This window comes from Oncorhynchus mykiss, chromosome 31 (genome assembly GCF_013265735.2).
Source record: "Oncorhynchus mykiss isolate Arlee chromosome 31, USDA_OmykA_1.1, whole genome shotgun sequence".
NCBI lineage: Eukaryota > Metazoa > Chordata > Actinopteri > Salmoniformes > Salmonidae > Oncorhynchus > Oncorhynchus mykiss.
Window position 1 is genome coordinate 5647928 of NC_050571.1, and position 15083 is coordinate 5663010.

Sequence of the window (15083 nt, forward strand, 5' to 3'; positions counted from 1 at the left end):
GTCCAAAGTATTGCGCTACACCCTCCAAAGTATTGCGCTACATAAGGAATGAGGTGGTGAACTCATTAGGGTTGATAGGTTAGAGCATCCATTGGTTTTTGTGAGTGTTTTATTTTTTTACGCTGATCATCTGCTCAACATGTGGTCATCAAACAAAAGCCTTGAATATTTTACAATAAGCAGTCAAGGGATTGTTCCCATGACACACATGCTGATGGATTGGTTTAGAGGGGGGGGGGGGGGGTTTCTCTCTCCAATGCTCACTTTACATGTTTAGAATGGAAAATAACCCTTATCCACTACCAATCTGAAGGCTATCTGGGTGATGATGCCTCAGAAACCTTTTGATATCAGAAATATCACCACTTAGTTGGTGAAGTTTCCACTAGATGCTGATCTAAGGTCATTTCTCCCTATTCTTTCATTCATCCTTGGTGTTTTTTTGCTTGAAGACGACTATTATTCCTTGGAGACACTGGTTCTGTCTGAGAGAGCCGTGCTTGAAGACGACTATTATTCCTTGGAGACACTGGTTCTGTCTGAGAGAGCCGTGCTTGAAGACGACTATTATTCCTTGGAGACACTGGTTCTGTCTGAGAGAGCCGTGCTTGAAGACGACTACTGTTCCTTGGACCCACTGGTTCTGTCTGAGAGAGCCGTGCTTGAAGACGACTACTGTTCCTTGGACCCACTGGTTCTGTGTCACGTCCTGACCTTAGTTCCTTTTTTATGTCTCTATTTTGGTTTGGTCAGGGCGTGAGTTGGGGTGGGCATTCTATGTTTGTCATTCTATGTTTTGTTCTGTGTGTTGTATTTCTATGTGTTTGCCCTGGTATGGTTCCCAAATCAGAGGTAGCTGTCAATCGTTGTCTCTGATTGAGAACCATACTTAGGTAGCCTTTTCCCACCTGTGTTTATGGGTAGTTGCTTTCTGTTTTTGTGTCTGCACCAGACAGAACTGTTTCGGTTGTTATTGTTTTGCTATTCAGTGTTCAGTTCCAAATAAACAGATGTACCACGCGGCACCTTGGTCCTCACCTTCTTCAACCCACGACAGCCGTTACACTGTGTTTGACTACTATGACCTAAGTCCCACTGGGTTTGTCTCAGGGAGGATGGAATGTGGAATGAAGGGTTGTATGATAAATGACCATATTAGGCTTTAGTTAGTAGCAAGGGGTAGCGTGAGGAATCTCTCACTACACACATCAGTTCCAATGAAATACACTCATCTCAAATACCAGCACTCTCACCAAATAACACAGTCTCACCGTGTGCGTAAGTGTGTGTGTGTGTGTGTGTGTTGTCAATAGACAGTACATGCTTCAACAAGCTGGCTACAAAGTCCCCTTCTCCTCTCTGTTTCTCTCTCCTTATTTTTCTCGGTCTACTCTTCTTTTAGTTCTCTGTTGCCTTCTCCCACTCCACCCAGTTTACTGGTGCTTCTAAAGACCACAGATGTTCCCCAGCCAACCACCACATAATTTCAGCAGAGAAAATAGAGAGCAGCAGAAATGGCCTTGACTATGTAGCCCTGCTGTTCAGCTCTCTGCTCTATTCCCCTGAAGTCACACAGCCAGTCAGTCAGCCAGCCAGCCAGTCAGTCAGCCAGCCAGCCAGCCAGCCAGCCAGCCAGCCAGTCAGTCAGTCAGTCTCAGTCAGTCAGTCAGTCAGTCAGTCAGTCAGTCAGCTAAAAGCTCAAAACTAAGCACCCAGTAGCTCTCGTTGACAAATCTTTCTATGCATAATCTTAGGAGTGTATCCTAAACGCTGATAAGCCCAGACTATGGGTCCTGGTCAAAAGTAGTGCACTTTATAGGGAATAGAGTGTCATTTGGGATGCACACAGAGAGGGTTTTTATTTTAATTGGTTTTGATGTAATCTCCCTCAGAGCTCTGTGGTTGTCTGTGTCGGAGATTCACTCACACAGAACAATAAAAAGTTACCACAGAAATAGTGTAGGCTGTTAATCATCTGGTGGGAGAATGACAAACACACATACCTTCCTTGAGAGAGTTGTGTCATGTGGTTCAGCGTGTGTGTGTGTGTGTGTGTGTGTGTGTGTGTGTGTGTGTGTGTGTGTGTGTGTGTGTGTGTGTGTGTGTGTGTGTGTGTGTGTGTGTGTGTGTGTGTGTGTGTGTGTGTGTGTGTGTGTGTGTGTGTGTGTGTGTGTGTGTGTGTGTGTGTGTGTGTGTGTGTGTGTGTGTGTGTGTGTGTGCGTGCGTGCGTGCGTGCGTGCGTGCGTGCGTGCGTGTGTGTGTGTGTGTGTGTGTAACCACCACCACTACCTCCACCGGCAACCCCTTAACACCACCACCACCGCCCCATAACACCACAACCAACCCCTAACACCACCACCACCCCCACTACCTAATACCACCACCACTAATAACACCACCAACACCACCACCACCACCCCCACCACCCCTAACACCACAACCACCCACTAACACCACCACCCACTAACACCACCACCACCACCCCAACACCACCACCCCGTAACACCACCACCACCCCCCCTAACACCACCCCACCACCCCCTAACACCACCACTACCACCACCACCCCAACACCACCACCCCGTAACACCACCACCACCCCCCCTAACACCACCCCACCACCCCCTAACACCACCACTACCACCACCACCCCAACACCACCACCCCGTAACACCACCACCACCCCCCCTAACACCACCCCACCACCCCCTAACACCACCACTACCACCACCACCCCAAACACCACCACCACCCCAACACCACCACCCCCACCTCATTTGCTTAAATGAATAAGAAATTCAAATCTGGTATGAACAAGAAACTATTTGGTCAGAGATTTTATGTATTTTGATTTTGGTTACTACATATGTGTTATTTCATAGTTTTGATGTCTTCACTATTATTCTACACTGTGAAAATAGTAAAAAAAATTAAGATAAACCCTTGAATGAATAGATGTTCTAAAACGTTTGTGTTTTGTGTGTGTTTAGTCTGCTTCTACCAGCAGAAAGGGGCTTGAGGTCTGAAAAAGGAGATAAACACAGCCTAAGTTTGTTCCTCTTTGGTGAGCGTGAATCCCTCTCTGACATCATGGTTCCGTTAGCACACAATTAGCTGGCGCTGGCTCTAACTGGGCATGACCAGGTGCTTGTATCAACAGAATAGGATGATGTATCCTCCGCTACATAACACTAGTTTTTATACTTTCTTCACTCACACATTTTACATTTCTGTAAGATTCAACAACATCGAAGCAATGACAGATTTGTAGGAACAAGCTGTAGAAATAGTATCGTTTGTGTGGAGAGAGAGAGAGGCAGAGAGAGAGAGAGGCAGAGAGAGAGGCAGAGAGAGAGAGGCAGAGAGAGGCAGAGAGAGAGAGAGGCAGAGAGAGAGAGAGGCAGAGAGATAGGCAGAGAGAGAGAGGCAGAGAGAGAGAGATGCAGAGAGATAGGCAGAGAGAGAGAGGCAGAGAGAGAGAGAGGCAGAGAGAGAGAGGCAGAGAGAGAGAGAGGCAGAGAGAGAGAGAGGCAGAGAGAGAGAGAGGCAGAGAGAGAGAGGCAGAGAGAGAGGCAGAGAGAGAGGCAGAGAGAGAGGCAGAGAGAGAGAGGCAGAGAGAGAGGCGGAGAGAGAGGCAGAGAGAGAGAGGCAGAGAGAGAGAGAGGGGCAGAGAGAGAGAGAGAGAGGGGCAGAGAGAGAGAGAGGCAGAGAGAGAGAGAGGGGCAGAGAGAGAGAGAGAGAGGGGCAGAGAGAGAGGGAGAGAGAGGGGCAGAGAGAGAGAGAGAGAGAGAGAGAGAGAGAGAGACCTGTAGTGGGTCATTATGCCAGTGGTATGTCATTGTTAGACAGACAGGAAGACCACCGCCTGGTATTAACAGCATAGTGCCTCTGCTTCACAAAATACTGCTGAGCTGCAGTCACAGGTTACGTCCCAAACGGAACCCTATTCCCTACATTGGTCACTAACTTTGACCACAACCCATAGGGTTCTGGTCAAAGGGAATTCCCTATTTAGGGAATAGGATGCTATTTGGGATGCAGAGCCCACTGTGGAGAGCAGACCAACAGCTCCATATCAAAACACAGAGAGAGGAGAGAGAGAGGAGAGAGGACAGAGGACAGAGAGAGGAGAGAGGACAGAGAGAGGAGAGAGGACAGAGAGAGGAGAGAGGACAGAGGACAGAGAGAGGAGAGAGGACAGAGAGGGGAGAGAGGACAAAGAGAGGACAGAGAGAGGAGAGAGAGAGAGAGAGAGGAGAGAGGACAGAGAGGAGAGAGGACATAGAGAGGACAGAGAGAGGACATAGAGAGGACAGAGAGAGAACAGAGAGAGGACAGAGAGAGGAGAGAGGACAGAGAGAGGAGAGAGGACAGAGAGAGGAGAGAGAGAGGAGAGAGGACAGAGAGAGGACAGAGAGAGGAGATAGGACAGAAAGAGGAGGTAGGATAGAGAGGACAGAGAGAGAAGAGAGGGCAGAGAGGACAGAGAGAGGAGATAGGAGAGAGAGGACAGAGAGAGGACAGAAAGAGGAGATAGGATAGAGAGAGGAGAGAGGACAGAGGACAGAGAGAGGAGAGAGGACAGAGAGAGGACAGAAGACAGGGAGAGGAGAGAGGACAGAGGACAGAGAGAGGAGAGAGGACAGAGAGGGGAGAGAGGACAAAGAGAGGACAGAGAGAGGAGAGAGAGAGAGAGAGAGGAGAGAGGACAGAGAGGAGAGAGGACATAGAGAGGACAGAGAGAGGACATAGAGAGGACAGAGAGAGAACAGAGAGAGGACAGAGAGAGGAGAGAGGACAGAGAGAGGAGAGAGGACAGAGAGAGGAGAGAGAGAGGAGAGAGGACAGAGAGAGGACAGAGAGCGGAGATAGGACAGAAAGAGGAGGTAGGATAGAGAGGACAGAGAGAGAAGAGAGGGCAGAGAGGACAGAGAGAGGAGATAGGAGAGAGAGGACAGAGAGAGGACAGAAAGAGGAGATAGGATAGAGAGAGGAGAGAGGACAGAGGACAGAGAGAGGAGAGAGGACAGAGAGAGGACAGAAGACAGGGAGAGGAGAGAGGACAGAGGACAGAGAGAGAGAGGACAGAGAGGGGAGAGAGGACAAAGAGAGGACAGAGAGAGGAGAGAGGACAGAGAGAGGAGAGAGAGAGAGAGAGAGGAGAGAGGACAGAGAGGAGAGAGGACATAGAGAGGACAGAGAGAGAACAGAGAGAGGACAGAGAGAGGAGAGAGGACAGAGAGAGGAGAGAGGACAGAGAGAGGAGAGAGGACAGAGAGAGGAGAGAGAGAGAGGAGAGAGAGAGGAGAGAGGACAGAGAGAGGACAGAAAGAGGAGGTAGGATAGAGAGGACAGAGAGAGAAGAGAGGGCAGAGAGGACAGAGAGAGGAGATAGGAGAGAGAGGACAGAGAGAGTACAGAAAGAGGAGATAGGATAGAGAGGACAGAGAGAGGAGGTAGGATAGAGAGGACAGAGAGAGGAGGTAGGATAGAGAGGACAGCGAGAGTAGAGAGGGCAGAGAGGACAGAGAGAGGAGATAGGATAGAGAGGACAGAGAGAGGACAGAAAGAGGAGATAGTATAGAGGACAGAGAGAGGAGAGGATGAAGAGGAAAGAGAGGAGAGAAGACAGAGAGAGGACAGAAAGAGGAGATAGTATAGAGAGGACAGAGCGAGGAGGTAGGATAGAGAGGACAGAGAGAGGAGGTAGGATAGAGAGGACAGAGAGAGGAGAGAGGATAGAGAGAGGACAGAGGACAGAGAGAGGAGAGAGGACAGAGAGAGGATTTAGGATAGAGAGGACAGAGAGGACATCACAGTAGCTATAAGTGTCTGTCTGTGAGTGGAGATTGGAGAGATTGGAGTGAAGAAGAGGAGGAGGAGGAGGAGGTAACACTGGTACGGTGATGATACTGTTGAAGATGTGGGTTCTTTCAAACACATGGTAACAGCAGTAAGCCTTGTCCAAGCCAGAATGGACCATAGGGCAGGAGCATATATCCTGTTTCTGTAGTGTCAGGCAGCTTTGATGTCCAAGTACTCCCCCTGTACAGGACACTAGTTTACAATTTGAATTGATTTGATTAGTAAAAACAGTAGGATACTCAAAGTCTCTGTCATGAGGCCTACAGAACACTGTCATAATAAGACATAACAGATGGTATCGATAGGTATTAATTGCCAAGGAAACGGGATGAAGAGAACATCTTAGGTAACGTTTCTTAAAATATATTTGTCTTTAGATTTAATGTAGTAGCCATAACAATAACTCCTTATGAGTTTCAAGGCCTGGGAAAAACCTGGGAAATACCAGGGAAAGACCTGAAAAAGGCCTGGGAAAGACCTGATAAAGACCTGATAAAGACCTGGGAAAGGCCAGGGAAAGACATGGAAAAGCCATTGGAAAGGCCTGGGAAATTCCTGGGAAAGGCATGGAAAAAACCTGGGAAAGGCCAGGGAAAGACATGGAAAAGGCATTGGAAAGGCCTGGGAAAGGCCAGGGAAAGGCCTGGGAAAGGCCTGGGAAAGGCCTGGGAAAAAGCTGGGAAAGGCCAGGGAAAGACCTGGGAAAGACCTTGGAAAGACCTTGGAAAGGCCTGGGAAAGACCAGAGAAAGGCCTGGGAAAGACCAGAGAAAGACCTGGGAAAGACCAGAGAAAGACCTGGGAAAGACCTGGGAAAGACCTGGGAAAGACCAGGGAAAGACCTGGGAAAGGCCTGGGAAAGACCAGAGAAAGGCCTGGGAAAGACCAGAGAAAGACCTGGGAAAGACCAGAGAAAGACCAGAGAAAGACCTGGGAAAGACCTGGGAAAGACCAGAGAAAGACCAGAGAAAGACCAGAGAAAGACCTGGGAAAGACCTGGGAAAGACCAGAGAAAGACGTGGGAAAGATGTTAAAAAGGAAGGACAAGCAGCCATATCCTCACTCAACCTCTTTTATTCCAGAATCGTCCTCTAAAAAAGGAAATAGACTGAACCAAAACACATCACCTTCATGACTAAGATTCAAACGGTACATGTGCTGCCAGTGGTACAACCAACCTGGACCAACCAACCAGGCCCAACTAACCAGGCCCAACCAACCAGGACCAACCAACCAGGACCAACCAACAAGGACCAACCAACCAGGACCAACCAACCAGGACCAACCAACCAGGACCAACCAACAAGGCCCAACCAACCAGGCCCAACCAACAAGGCCCAACTAACCAGGACCAACTAACCAGGACCAACCAACCAGGACCAACCAACCAGGACCAACCAACCAGGACCAACCAACAAGGACCAACCAACCAGGACCAACCAACCAGGACCAACCAACAAGGCCCAACCAACCAGGCCCAACCAACAAGGCCCAACCAACAAGGCCCAACTAACCAGGACCAACCAACCAGGACCAACCAACCAGGACCAACCAACAAGGCCCAACCAACCAGGACCAACCAACCAGGACCAACCAACCAGGACCAACCAACAAGGCCCAACCAACAAGGCCCAACTAACCAGGACCAACCAACCAGGACCAACCAACAAGGCCCAACCAACCAGGACCAACCAACCAGGACCAACCAACCAGGACCAACCAACCAGGACCAACCAACAAGGCCCGACAAACCAGGGCCAACCAGGACCAATAAACACAGAGAGAACAGCCCTGGCCTGTCCAGTTCTATAATCAGTCTAGTCCAGTTCAGTATGAGTCTGTTCTGTCCTGTCCAGTGTTCAGTATGAGTCTGTTCTGTCATGTCCAGTGTTCAGTATGAGTCTGTTCTGTCCTGTCCTGTCCAGTGTTCAGTATGAGTCTGTCCTGTCCTGTCCAGTGTTCAGTATGAGTCTGTTCTGTCCTGTCCAGTGTTCAGTATGAGTCTGTTCTGTCCTGTCCAGTGTTCAGTATGAGTCTGTTCTGTCCTGTCCTGTCCAGTGTTCAGTATGAGTCTGTTCTGTCCTGTCCTGTCCAGTGTTCAGTATGAGTCTGTCCTGTCCTGTCCTGTCCAGTGTTCAGTATGAGTCTGTCCTGTCCTGTCCAGTGTTCAGTATGAGTCTGTTCTGTCCTGTCCAGTGTTCAGTATGAGTCTGTGCTGTCCTGTCCAGTGTTCAGTATGAGTCTGTTCTGTCCTGTCCTGTCCAGTGTTCAGTATGAGTCTGTTCTGTCCTGTCCTGTCCAGTGTTCAGTATGAGTCTGTCCTGTCCTGTCCTGTCCAGTGTTCAGTATGAGTCTGTCCTGTCCTGTCCTGTCCAGTGTTCAGTATGAGTCTGTCCTGTCCTGTCCAGTGTTCAGTATGAGTCTGTCCTGTCCTGTCCTGTCCAGTGTTCAGTATGAGTCTGTTCTGTCCTGTCCAGTGTTCAGTATGAGTCTGTTCTGTTCTGTCCAGTGTTCAGTATGAGTCTGTCCTGTCCAGTGTTCAGTATGAGTCTGTCCTGTCCTGTCCAGTGTTCAGTATGAGTCTGTCCTGTCCTGTCCTGTCCAGTGTTCAGTATGAGTCTGTCCTGTCCTGTCCTGTCCAGTGTTCAGTAGGAGTCTGTCCTGTCCTGTCCAGTGTTCAGTATGAGTCTGTTCTGTCCTGTCCAGTGTTCAGTATGAGTCTGTTCTGTCCTGTCCTGTCCTGTCCAGTGTTCAGTATGAGTCTGTTCTGTCCTGTCCAGTGTTCAGTATGAGTCTGTTCTGTCCTGTTCAGTGTTCAGTATGAGTCTGTCCTGTTCTGTCCAGTGTTCAGTATGAGTCTGTTCTGTCCTGTCCAGTGTTCAGTATGAGTCTGTTCTGTCCTGTCCAGTGTTCAGTATGAGTCTGTCCTGTCCTGTCCTGTCCAGTGTTCAGTATGAGTCTGTCCTGTCCTGTCCTGTCCAGTGTTCAGTAGGAGTCTGTCCTGTCCTGTCTGTCCAGTGTTCAGTATGAGTCTGTTCTGTCCTGTCCAGTGTTCAGTATGAGTCTGTTCTGTCCTGTCCAGTGTTCAGTATGAGTCTGTTCTGTCCTGTCCAGTGTTCAGTATGAGTCTGTCCTGTCCTGTCCAGTGTTCAGTATGAGTCTGTCCTGTCCTGTTCTGTCCAGTGTTCAGTATAAGTCTGTTCTGTCCTGTCCAGTGTTCAGTATGAGTCTGTCCTGTCCTGTCCAGTGTTCAGTATGAGTCTGTTCTGTCCTGTCCAGTGTTCAGTATGAGTCTGTCCTGTCCTGTCCTGTCCAGTGTTCAGTATGAGTCTGTCCTGTCCTGTCCTGTCCAATGTTCAGTATGAGTCTGTCCTGTCCTGTTCTGTCCAGTGTTCAGTATGAGTCTGTCCTGTCCAGTGTTCAGTATGAGTCTGTCCTGTCCTGTCCTGTCCAGTGTTCAGTATGAGTCTGTTCTGTCCTGTCCAGTGTTCAGTATGAGTCTGTCCTGTCCTGTCCAGTGTTCAGTATGAGTCTGTTCTGTCCTGTCCAGTGTTCAGTATGAGTCTGTTCTGTTCTGTCCTGTCCAGTGTTCAGTATGAGTCTGTCCTGTTCTGTCCTGTCCAGTGTTCAGTATGAGTCTGTTCTGTCCAGTGTTCAGTATGAGTCTGTCCTGTCCTGTTCTGTCCAGTGTTCAGTATGAGTCTGTCCTGTCCTGTCCTGTCCAGTGTTCAGTATGAGTCTGTCCTGTCCTGTCCTGTCCAGTGTTCAGTATGAGTCTGTCCTGTCCAGTGTTCAGTATGAGTCTGTTCTGTCCTGTTCTGTCCAGTGTTCAGTATGAGTCTGTCCTGTTCTGTCCAGTGTTCAGTATGAGTCTGTCCTGTCCAGTCCAGTGTTCAGTATGAGTCTGTCCTGTCCTGTCCAGTGTTCAGTATGAGTCTGTCCTGTCCTGTCCAGTGTTCAGTATGAGTCTGTTCTGTCCTGTCCTGTGTTCAGTATGAGTCTGTTCTGTCCTGTCCAGTGTTCAGTATGAGTCCGTCCTGTTCTGTCCTGTCCAGTGTTCAGTATGAGTCTGTCCTGTCCTGTCCTGTCCAGTGTTCAGTATGAGTCTGTTCTGTCCAGTGTTCAGTATGAGTCTGTCCTGTCCTGTCCTGTCCAGTGTTCAGTATGAGTCTGTCCTGTCCTGTCCAGTGTTCAGTATGAGTCTGTTCTGTCCTGTTCAGTGTTCAGTATGAGTCTGTTCTGTCCTGTCCAGTGTTCAGTATGAGTCTGTCCTGTCCTGTCCAGTGTTCAGGTGGAGTCTGTTCTGTCCTGTTCTGTCCAGTGTTCAGTATGAGTCTGTCCTGTCCTGTCCTGTCCAGTGTTCAGTATGAGTCTGTCCTGTCCTGTCCAGTGTTCAGTATGAGTCTGTTCTGTCCTGTCCAGTGTTCAGTATGAGTCTGTCCTGTCCTGTCCTGTCCAGTGTTCAGTAGGAGTCTGTTCTGTCCTGTCCAGTGTTCAGTATGAGTCCGTCCTGTTCTGTCCTGTCCAGTGTTGAGTATGAGTCTGTCCTGTCCTGTCCAGTGTTCAGTGTGAGTCTGTCCTGTCCTGTCCAGTGTTCAGTATGAGTCTGTTCTGTCCTGTCCTGTCCAGTGTTCAGTATGAGTCTGTCCTGTCCTGTCCAGTGTTCAGTATGAGTCTGTCCTGTCCTGTCCAGTGTTCAGTATGAGTCTGTTCTGTCCATTGTTCAGTATGAGTCTGTCCTGTCCTGTCCAGTGTTCAGTATGAGTCTGTTCTGTCCTGTCCAGTGTTCAGTATGAGTCTGTCCTGTCCTGTCCAGTGTTCAGTATGAGTCTGTCCTGTCCTGTCCAGTGTTCAGTATGAGTCTGTTCTGTCCTGTCCAGTGTTCAGTATGAGTCTGTCCTGTCCTGTCCAGTGTTCAGTATGAGTCTGTCCTGTCCTGTCCAGTGTTCAGTATGAGTCTGTCCTGTCCTGTCCAGTGTTCAGTATGAGTCTGTCCTGTCCTGTCCAGTGTTCAGTATGAGTCTGTTCTGTCCTGTCCAGTGTTCAGTATGAGTCTGTTCTGTCCTGTCCTGTCCAGTGTTCAGTATGAGTCTGTCCTGTTCTGTCCTGTCCAGTGTTCAGTATGAGTCTGTCCTGTCCTGTCCTGTCCAGTGTTCAGTATGAGTCTGTCCTTACCTGTCCAGTGTTCAGTATGAGTCTGTCCTGTCCTGTCCTGTCCAGTGTTCAGTATGAGTCTGTCCTGTCCTGTCCTGTCCAGTGTTCAGTATGAGTATGTTCTGTCCTATCCTGTCCAGTGTTCAGTATGAGTCTGTTCTGTCCTGTCCTGTTCAGTGTTCAGTATGAGTCTGTTCTGTCATGTCCAGTGTTCAGTATGAGTCTGTCCTGTCCTGTCCTGTCCAGTGTTCAGTATGAGTCTGTCCTGTCCTGTCCAGTGTTCAGTATGAGTCTGTCCTGTCCTGTCCTGTCCAGTGTTCAGTATGAGTCTGTCCTGTCCTGTCCAGTGTTCAGTATGAGTCTGTTCTGTCATGTCCAGTGTTCAGTATGAGTCTGTCCTGTCCTGTCCAGTGTTCAGTATGAGTCTGTCCTGTCCAGTGTTCAGTATGAGTCTTTCCTGTCCTGTCCAGTGTTCAGTATGAGTCTGTTCTGTCCTGTCCAGTGTTCAGTATGAGTCTGTTCTGTCCTGTCCAGTGTTCAGTATGAGTCTGTTCTGTCCTGTCCTGTCCAGTGTTCAGTATGAGTCTGTTCTGTCCTGTCCAGTGTTCACTGTGAGTCTGTCCTGTCCTGTCCAGTGTTCAGTATGAGTCTGTCCTGTCCTGTCCTGTCCAGTGTTCAGTGTGAGTCTGTCCTGTCCTGTCCAGTGTTCAGTATGAGTCTGTTCTGTTCTGTCCTGTCCAGTGTTCAGTATGAGTCTGTTCTGTCCTGTCCTGTCCAGTGTTCAGTATGAGTCTGTCCTGTCCTGTCCAGTGTTCAGTATGAGTCTGTTCTGTCCTGTCCAGTGTTCAGTATGAGTCTGTTCTGTCCTGTTCTGTCCAGTGTTCAGTATGAGTCTGTTCTGTCCTGTCCAGTGTTCAGTATGAGTCTGTCCTGTCCTGTCCTGTCCAGTGTTCAGTATGAGTCTGTTCTGTCCTGTCCTGTCCAGTGTTCAGTATGAGTCTGTTCTGTTCTGTCCTGTCCAGTGTTCAGTATGAGTCTGTTCTGTCCTGTCTAGTGTTCAGTATGAGTCTGTCCTGTCCTGTCCAGTGTTCAGTATGAGTCTGTCCTGTCCTGTCCAGTGTTCAGTATGAGTCTGTTCTGTCCTGTCCTGTCCAGTGTTCAGTATGAGTCTGTCCTGTCCTGTCCAGTGTTCAGTATGAGTCTGTTCTGTCATGTCCAGTGTTCAGTATGAGTCTGTTCTGTCCTGTCCAGTGTTCAGTATGAGTCTGTCCTGTCCTGTCCTGTTCAGTGTTCAGTATGAGTCTGTCCTGTCCTGTCCTGTCCAGTGTTCAGTATGAGTCTGTCCTGTCCTGTCCTGTCCAGTGTTCAGTAGGAGTCTGTCCTGTCCTGTCTGTCCAGTGTTCAGTATGAGTCTGTTCTGTCCTGTCCAGTGTTCAGTATGAGTCTGTTCTGTCCTGTCCAGTGTTCAGTATGAGTCTGTTCTGTCCTGTCCAGTGTTCAGTATGAGTCTGTCCTGTCCTGTCCAGTGTTCAGTATGAGTCTGTCCTGTCCTGTTCTGTCCAGTGTTCAGTATGAGTCTGTTCTGTCCTGTCCAGTGTTCAGTATGAGTCTGTCCTGTCCTGTCCAGTGTTCAGTATGAGTCTGTTCTGTCCTGTCCAGTGTTCAGTATGAGTCTGTCCTGTCCTGTCCTGTCCAGTGTTCAGTATGAGTCTGTCCTGTCCTGTCCTGTCCAGTGTTCAGTATGAGTCTGTCCTGTCCTGTTCTGTCCAGTGTTCAGTATGAGTCTGTCCTGTCCAGTGTTCAGTATGAGTCTGTCCTGTCCTGTCCTGTCCAGTGTTCAGTATGAGTCTGTTCTGTCCTGTCCAGTGTTCAGTATGAGTCTGTCCTGTCCTGTCCAGTGTTCAGTATGAGTCTGTTCTGTCCTGTCCAGTGTTCAGTATGAGTCTGTTCTGTTCTGTCCTGTCCAGTGTTCAGTATGAGTCTGTCCTGTTCTGTCCTGTCCAGTGTTCAGTATGAGTCTGTTCTGTCCAGTGTTCAGTATGAGTCTGTCCTGTCCTGTTCTGTCCAGTGTTCAGTATGAGTCTGTCCTGTCCTGTCCTGTCCAGTGTTCAGTATGAGTCTGTCCTGTCCTGTCCTGTCCAGTGTTCAGTATGAGTCTGTCCTGTCCAGTGTTCAGTATGAGTCTGTTCTGTCCTGTTCTGTCCAGTGTTCAGTATGAGTCTGTCCTGTTCTGTCCAGTGTTCAGTATGAGTCTGTTCTGTCCTGTCCAGTGTTCAGTATGAGTCTGTTCTGTCCTGTCCAGTGTTCAGTATGAGTCTGTTCTGTCCTGTCCAGTGTTCAGTATGAGTCTGTCCTGTCCTGTCCAGTGTTCAGTATGAGTCTGTCCTGTCCTGTTCTGTCCAGTGTTCAGTATGAGTCTGTTCTGTCCTGTCCAGTGTTCAGTATGAGTCTGTCCTGTCCTGTCCAGTGTTCAGTATGAGTCTGTTCTGTCCTGTCCAGTGTTCAGTATGAGTCTGTCCTGTCCTGTCCTGTCCAGTGTTCAGTATGAGTCTGTCCTGTCCTGTCCTGTCCAGTGTTCAGTATGAGTCTGTCCTGTCCTGTTCTGTCCAGTGTTCAGTATGAGTCTGTCCTGTCCAGTGTTCAGTATGAGTCTGTCCTGTCCTGTCCTGTCCAGTGTTCAGTATGAGTCTGTTCTGTCCTGTCCAGTGTTCAGTATGAGTCTGTCCTGTCCTGTCCAGTGTTCAGTATGAGTCTGTTCTGTCCTGTCCAGTGTTCAGTATGAGTCTGTTCTGTTCTGTCCTGTCCAGTGTTCAGTATGAGTCTGTCCTGTTCTGTCCTGTCCAGTGTTCAGTATGAGTCTGTTCTGTCCAGTGTTCAGTATGAGTCTGTCCTGTCCTGTTCTGTCCAGTGTTCAGTATGAGTCTGTCCTGTCCTGTCCTGTCCAGTGTTCAGTATGAGTCTGTCCTGTCCTGTCCTGTCCAGTGTTCAGTATGAGTCTGTCCTGTCCAGTGTTCAGTATGAGTCTGTTCCGTCCTGTTCTGTCCAGTGTTCAGTATGAGTCTGTCCTGTTCTGTCCAGTGTTCAGTATGAGTCTGTCCTGTCCTGTCCAGTGTTCAGTATGAGTCTGTCCTGTCCTGTCCAGTGTTCAGTATGAGTCTGTCCTGTCCTGTCCAGTGTTCAGTATTAGTCTGTTCTGTCCTGTCCTGTGTTCAGTATGAGTCTGTTCTGTCCTGTCCAGTGTTCAGTATGAGTCCGTCCTGTTCTGTCCTGTCCAGTGTTCAGTATGAGTCTGTCCTGTCCTGTCCTGTCCAGTGTTCAGTATGAGTCTGTTCTGTCCAGTGTTCAGTATGAGTCTGTCCTGTCCTGTCCTGTCCAGTGTTCAGTATGAGTCTGTCCTGTCCTGTCCAGTGTTCAGTATGAGTCTGTTCTGTCCTGTCCAGTGTTCAGTATGAGTCTGTCCTGTCCTGTCCAGTGTTCAGGTGGAGTCTGTTCTGTCCTGTTCTGTCCAGTGTTCAGTATGAGTCTGTCCTGTCCTGTCCTGTCCAGTGTTCAGTATGAGTCTGTCCTGTCCTGTCCAGTGTTCAGTATGAGTCTGTTCTGTCCTGTCCAGTGTTCAGTATGAGTCTGTCCTGTCCTGTCCAGTGTTCAGTAGGAGTCTGTTCTGTCCTGTCCAGTGTTCAGTATGAGTCCGTCCTGTTCTGTCCTGTCCAGTGTTCAGTATGAGTCTGTCCTGTCCTGTCCAGTGTTCAGTGTGAGTCTGTCCTGTCCTGTCCAGTGTTCAGTATGAGTCTGTTCTGTCCTGTCCTGTCCAGTGTTCAGTATGAGTCTGTCCTGTCCTGTCCAGTGTTCAGTATGAGTCTGTCCTGTCCTGTCCAGTGTTCAGTATGAGTCTGTTCTGTCCATTGTTCAGTATGAGTCTGTCCTGTCCTGTCCAGTGTTCAGTATGAGTCTGTTCTGTCCTGTCCAGTGTTCAGTATGAGTCTGTCCTGTCCTGTCCAGTGTTCAGTATGAGTCTGTCCTGTCCTGTCCAGTGTTCAGTATGAGTCTGTTCTGTCCTGTCCAGTG